Genomic DNA, 7,870 nt, shown 5'->3' on the forward strand with positions numbered 1-7,870 from the left:
TGGGGTGCTCCCTATGGGGTTTCCTGAAGTCCACGATCAGCTCCTTCGTTTTGAAGAGGTTATTTTCCTGGCACCACTCTGCCAGGGCCCTCACCTCCTCCCTGTAGGCTGTCTCATCACTATTGGTATTCAGGCCTACTACTGTTGTGTCGTCTGCAAACTTGATGATTGAGTTGGAGGCATGTGTGGCCACGCAGTCATGGGTGAACAGGGAGTACAGGAGGGTGCTGAGCACGCACCATTGTGGGGCCCCGGGTTGAGGATCAGTGAAGTGGAAGTGTTGTTTCCTACCTTCACCACCTGGGGGTGGCCCGTCAGGAAGTCCAGGACCCAGTTGCACAGGAAGGCATTCAGACCCAGGGCCCCGAGCTTAACAATGAGCTTGGAGGGTACTATGGTGTTGAAGGCTGAGCTATAGTCAATTAACAGTATTCTTACGTAGGTACAGTACATTCGGAAAGTATTCAGACCCCTTGACTTTTTCCACAATTTAATCCATTCTAAAATAGATTAAATTGTATTTTTCCCTCATCAATCTACACACAACAACCCATAATGACAAAACACCTTTGGCAGCAAATACAGCCTCGAGTCTTCTTGGGTATGCTTGGGTTCTTGGGTACAAGCTTGGCACACCTGTATTTGGGGAGTTTCTCCCATTCTTCTCTGCAGATCCTCTCAAGCTCTGTCAGGTTAGATGGAGATCTCAATCGCACTCCACACTTCCCTTTCACACCTGAACAAAATAAACACCTATTTGAGAAAGCTTTTCATTGATTATAGCTCAGCGTTCAACACCATAGTGCCCACAAAGCTCATCACTAAGCTAAGTACTCTGGTAATAAAAACCTCCCTCTGCAACTGGATCCTGGACTTCCTGATGGGCCGCCCCCAGGTGGTAAGGATAGGCAACAACACATGTGCCAAGGTGATCCTGAACATGGGGGCCCCTCAGTGGTGCGTGCTTAGTCCCCTCCTGTACTCCCTGTCACCCACGACTGCGTGGCCAAGCACGACTCCAACACCATCATTAAGTTTGCTGACGACACAACAATGTTAGGCCTGATCACCGACAACGATGAGACCGCCTATAGGCTGTTCAGGGATCTTATGGCTTGGGGGTAGAAACTGTTAAGAAGCCTTTTGGACCTAGACTTGGCGCTCCAGTACCGCTTGCCGTGCGGTAGCAGAGAGAACAGTCTATGACTAAGGTGGCTGGAGTCTGACAATTTTCAGGTCCTTCCTCTGACACCACCTGGTATAAATGTCCTTATTAAGTAAATATTTTCTCAACTATTTCTTGAACTGCATTGTTGGTTAAGGGCTTGTAAGTAAGCATTTCAAGGTAAGGCTGTTGTTGTCAGCGAATGTGACAAATACAATTTGATTCGATTTTTTGATAATGTAATGAGTGCTCTGTGTGTACGTGTGTGTGTGTGTGCGCATGTGGGTGGGCGTGCGTGCGTATGCTTGTGTGTGTGCCTATGTGCGTGTGTGTGTGACCAACCAGTATCTTTGATGAGAGGCCAGGAGCTGATCTACGCTGCTATGTCCGTCAATGGGGCTCTGGCAAAGACCTCACCTCCAGCCTCACCTCTTGCCTGCTCACCAACGGTCGTCGATGGTGAGAACAGAATTAGGTAGGTTCAGTTAGACTTGTTCAAACTTCAACATAGTATATGTGTGTGTCAGATATCACCTATCCCGAACTGCCGCTGGCAACAGAACAGAGACTGTGTGTCTGCATCTCTCGTGAGATGCAGAGAGACCTGGCACTCAACACATCCACAATTAGGTGATGACGAATAAACACAGTGCAACACCAATGTCCAGTAATAGCAACACCCTTTTCATCCCATGTGTCAGTGGTGAACTCTGCTTCAACTCTGCCTATTTCTACAGATGGACTGGAGATGCTTTTGCCAGGCGGCAGCCTCAGCCGTTTGATGGGGGAAACAATCATTGGGTAGGATTCGTCTGACCTGTTCAACCTTCAACATAGTACCTGTGTGTGTGTCAGATATGACCTGTCCTAACTGCCATTGGTGAATAGAACAGTGACCTATGTGTGTACGTGGTCACAGAAACAGGCTTGATACTGATGTCTCTGAATGGAGAGAGACCTGGCACTCGGGCATAAGCATTTTTCTAGACACAATGTTTACTTGTATTGTCTTTATTTCTTACTGAATTGAACGGTATCAGTCAATATGGGGAGAGAAAAACCCTGTGTATTTTTGCACCGGGATCAGGGCACTGTTGTATACGGAACACCACATAGGAAGGTATGACCACTCTGACATGTTTGCCAAGGTAGCCCCATTACCACCTGACAAAATGCAGATAGGCACAGTGTCTGTATCAGCTGGGAATGACAATGAAAGATGAAAGGTGCACATTGTTATACGGTATTAGCAGACTACGGCTTCTATGGCATTATATCACGGGTTGATTATTCTACACGGACCTGTTACTGCATTTGAAAGTGATCAAAACACCGAGTTTAGAATATCTACATAAATTGCGCAATTACATTCTTCTCGTTATTCTGTAGGCTATTGACCTATTCAAAGCTTCCTCCCGGCATCTCACCATGCATCTGCCTGTAGTTATTGAACTCAACCTGCAGAAGTTTTTGTTGTTGTTGTGATTGAGTAGGGGGAAACAGCTGCAGGCAGGGTTCTGACAGATGGTTTTGTCTTGGTGGTGGCAAGGACTCATCCAAGAAACACCCTCATCAAACCACACCCACAAGCCAACTCACGTTTGGCTTTGCAGTTCCACTTGAAAGGTCTTGATGTGTTGGTTAGCGATAAAGAACAACAGCTCTTTGTGACAGATTATGTTTCTCTATCTTTCCTCGTTCAAGTTCATTTCCTTCCCCTTTGAGGGTAAGCGTACCTATTAAGCCCACCAAAATCTATGTTGAGATATTACTAACATGTACTGCTCTACTTTCTTGTGAGAAAAGTGGAGACAAAATGTAAGATTAAGCTCTCGTGAACTTTTATGACTTTACTTACAGCATTTCTTTGATAACAAATATTTGATATCATATGTGAAAAGTCCGGACTAGGCTTAATGGCTACTGAACGTACCCTTCAATCAAGACATGATTAGTTGAATCAGGTGTTATTGCTTGTTTAGACCACAAACATACACTCACACACACCGGCCCTCTGTGGATAAGATGCCATGCACAAAGACCATAACACACACAACTTTCAATAAAATATTTGAAAGCTGATTCACATTTCCTGTGCTGCTATTCTTGTTAATTAGTTCAGCTTGTCTTCCCAAAGCCTGGCTGAAGACAGTTTCAAATCTCCCTCTCTACTGTTGTGTTACAAAGCTACAGGTGGTGGACAAAAAAATGCAATCACCTGCATGAATGAAAGACAACAATATGACAAATCCCCCACCCAAGAATGCATGAGGAGTCACCCAATAGCACAGAATCATCTAGAATTTCATTGTATGCTGTAGTGTTAAGATTTCCCTTCCCCCAGAACTAAGGGGCCTAGCCCAAACCATGAAAAACAGCCCCAGACCATGATTCCTCATCCACCAAACTTTACAGTTGGCACTATGCATTTGGTCAGGTAGCGTTCTACTGGCATCCACCAAACCCAGACTCCAAAGAACGGGTTTCCACTGCTCCAGAATCCACTGTCGGTGAGCTTTACGCCACTCCAGCCGACGCTTGGCAATGCACATGGTGATATTAGGTTAGTGTGCGGCCATGGAAACCCATTTCATGAAGCTCCTGAGGAACGTTGCTTCCAGAGGGAGTTTGGAACTCGGTAGTGAATGCTGCATCCGAGGACAGATGATTTTTATGCGCTGCGCGCTTCAGCACTTGGCGGTCCCGTTCTGTGATCTTGTGTGGACTACCAATTCGCGGCTGAGCCGTTGCTCCTAGAAGTTTCCACTTCACAATAACAGCACTCACCATTGACCGAGGCAGCTCTAGCAGGGCAGAAATTTGAAGAACTGATCTGTTGGAAAGGTGGTATCCTATGACGGTCCCATGTTGAAAGTCACTGAGTTCTTCAGTATGGGCCATTCTACTGCCAATGTTTGTCTATGGAGATCGCATGGGTGTTTGCTCGATATTATACACCTGTCAGCAACGGGTGTGGCTGATATAGCTGAATCTACATACTTTTGGCCACGTAGTGTATTTCTGTGTTTCAATTTTCAATACATTTCTAAAAACATGTTTTCACCTTGTCATTATGGGGTATTGTTTGTAGATGGGTGAGAGAAAAAAAATATTTTATCCATTTTGAATTCAGCCTGTAACACAATAAAATGTGAAATAAGTTAAGGGTTGTGAATACTTTCTGAAGGCATTTTACATGGGGTTAATTGGAACAACAGGGATTTATGGTGAAAAAGACAATAGCAAAGACTACTCATAAAATATTTGGTTTGAGGTATAAATATACATTACAGACTACAATATTATTGATCATATTGACAAATATGTATTTATTTCCATTTACATTCTGTGTATAGAGGGTGCTTATTATGCTACTGTACCCTTTAATTTAAGCACACCTGAGATAAATGTCAAATTGACAAAAATGGCATCCATGTTTAACAATGCAGGTTTATTTAACAGGAAAATAAGACTAAATGCATTCAAAGACGTAACCTGGGAATGCCTGAAATACTGTATATTATCTTGTTGTAGTTCACCAAGTTGTGTTGCTACAGTGTGACTTTGACATACAGACATGACTGCTAGCATGATAAACCCATATTTCTAATGGCCAATAAATACTAATGAATTATTGTCCATGAAATATGCTAATGCTAATATATATCCAAACGAGTCTTTTAATTAGACATAAAGTATGAACACTTATCTGAGAAGGTACTAAAAATATCAGAAAATGTTGTTTATCTGAGGCTAGCCTCAACACCTGAAAATGTTTGTTTTGTTCTTTTTGATTTGAATCCAAAGATGGAAGTGAGCTTAATGGGAACGTGGACTTAATAGGTACACTTACACTTTCCGGGCTGTATCACAACCGACCGTGGTTGGGAGTCCCATAGGGCGGTACACAGCATCGTCCAGGTTAGGGTTTGGCCGGGGTAGGCCGTCATTGTAAATAATAATCTGTTCTTAACTGCCTTGCCTACTTAAATAAAAGTTAAATAAATACAAATTTGTCATTTGGTTTGTGTGTTGTCTTTACCCCTGTTTACCCTGTCCACCACTGTCCTTGATGCCAATGGGGCCACCTTAACCCTCACCTCAATGCCCTCTTGGACCCATCGCCCAGGCCATGTCCTAGGATCACTGGGCTTACTGAACCAGAAGGGAAAGCAGGAACTTCGGGTGAGACTGAGAGACAGCAATAACACCCGCTGTTTACACTGTAAATTACAATGCCTCATGTGTTCCTTTGTTCTTGTCGTGCTATATTTTTAACTTAACACAAGTCTACATAATCAGTGGATTATCATCTATAAAGAGTTGCTATTCAGTTGACCATTAACAGCCCCCCAAAACACATGAAAGGGTTAAATATAAGGACTAGATAAAAAAAAAAAAGCCAGGCAGTCAGCGGTAGCAAAATAAACATCTTTTCCTGCTTACTGAAATACAATAGGTCTCCGGGTAGGTTCCGAGGCCTTGCTTATATTTTGGAAACCTTGTAACAACAGCCCGCATAGTTTCTTCCTGTTGTGGCTATAACCAAATGCCACTTTTAGAACATGACCTTCACTCCGAAAGTCAGATTCTCAAAGTAGAAGCTAGTTTCTCAAACCAGCTTCTCCAAACAGATGGGGGGAGGTATCAGTATGAGGGCATAGCCAGAACCCTACCTATTCTGATCCTATTCCGATCTTGTTGCTACAGCAGGGTCCCACGTGCAGCTCTGGCAGCGCAGAGCTTCCTACCACCGACTTCAAACGTAAACCACCTCTAATCATTTTATTCCACCTTTATTTAACCAGGAAGTCTTATTGAGATTAAGGAGATAAAGAATCTATTTCCTAAAGGAGACCTTTATGAAGTGGTGATACACTCTGTGTATAAGAAAGAGAGGTGACATGGAAGCTAAGGCCTGTCCAGTCATGACCCCTCAGTGGTAAAATGGTAGGCTTATAGAAAAAGGGAAAGGGTTGAACTAGAAATGGATGACAGCAGATTTACAGTATATTCCAAATATAGGCTTTTCGCTTCACTCGCCAATTTGACAGTGACCCACGGAATGACTTTCAAGCATGCTCGCACGCTCTTTACTTTCCAGCATTTCTTCTTCAAAGCCAAATGCTGTATCTCTCTTTGTTATGATGTAATTTTCCTCTCCTCGTGTTTCTATGCTCCTCCGTAGCCTGAGGAGTCTGTGTCAGTCCTTGTGGCTAGGAGAGCACAGACACTCGGCAGCATGAAGCTAAGCGGAGTAGATAGGCTACTAGATACCGTGGCATGTGCCACACAGACCCCCAGTGTTATGCAAGCAGAAGGCTCTGTAAATACACCCCCTCAGAGCAACTCAGAGCAGCACTGTTCTCTCACCACTCATGGCATAGTGTCTCCTCTCACTACTCTGACAGAAAATAGGTTTGAATTGAGCCATTATGTTCCTTTCCACACTGCCTCCAGAGAGCTTTGTCAATGCTTTCAATATACAGTGCTTGCAATGTTATGTACATATACAAAGTACATATCATCACGGCTATTTATTCAAGAACCACTTTGTCTCTCTTTAAACAGCAGGTGTTTCACTTTGTTGCTGGGATGACTAATGAAATGTATACCTTGTTGTTTATAGCCATGTCTGCCAAGTACTCTGTGATGCTCACCTGGGTTGATTCACTGTGGTTCTACAGTGGAAAATGACTCATTGTTGTTAACACCATGGAATCTTGTGTGACTGTCTGAGCCTGAAGGGGGCCTCCCAGCTAGCACATAATGTTCTGAGAACCACATGTTTCTTAGAGCTTGATGAGAGTGTGGTTGTCCTATGGTTATTTTGCAGACAGCCTTCCAACAATGTTCTGGGAATGGTGCAGGATAGTTGCTTGGATTTGGAAAATTCTCGGCACATTTAACGAACTTGACAAAATAATGTAATTTTTTTTGTATTTCATTACTTTAACAGAACGTTTCCTAAAAGTTATAACATGGTTATATTTAATGCAATTTCTGGTAATGTTCTGTGAATGTTCTCCAATTGGTTTGACAATGAGCATGGTCTCAAATAGTTCAGAGAACGTTAAGAAACAACGTTCTCCTATGGGAATTTCAATACTTCAGCGTAACATATCCACCAGGTTTCCTCATGGTTCTATTTAAAGTCATGTTCTCAAATTGTTCAGAGAACGTTAAGAAACAACGTTCTCCTGTGGGAATTTCAATACTTCAGCATAATGCTTCCTACAGGTTTCCTCATGGTTTTATTTAAAGTCAGGTTCTTACAGTGGCGTGTATTCATGGATGCCAAGAGAAGCCAGGCTTCCCCAAATATTTGACCTGTGTTTTCATAATTTTCCAATAATACCCAAATGGCTGAATCTCACCTGAGAAATCATCCGAGTGAGGGAAACAGTGCACCTCAGTCTCAGTATGTGTATGAAATCATTTCATAATCAGCATTGAGTTCAACTGTGGGTTGTCCTGGTGCAGCAAAACAACCCCCAAAAAGGAGGCCAATTTGGATTTGGCTTCACACCAATCAAATCACATCCTATGCAAATCCTCATCATTTACAGACAAACGTGTCTGTTTCTGGTCTATTTGTGTTGAAGTCCTTCAGTAGCTTGCTTGCTAAATTGGCCCTCTCCTAAGCCATGGATGGAGATGGGGATTTGGCCTTGTGGTTTTGACTAATTCTCTGTACAGGCCAAT

Source organism: Oncorhynchus kisutch, linkage group LG15, assembly GCF_002021735.2.
Source record: "Oncorhynchus kisutch isolate 150728-3 linkage group LG15, Okis_V2, whole genome shotgun sequence".
NCBI classification, from domain to species: Eukaryota; Metazoa; Chordata; class Actinopteri; order Salmoniformes; family Salmonidae; genus Oncorhynchus; species Oncorhynchus kisutch.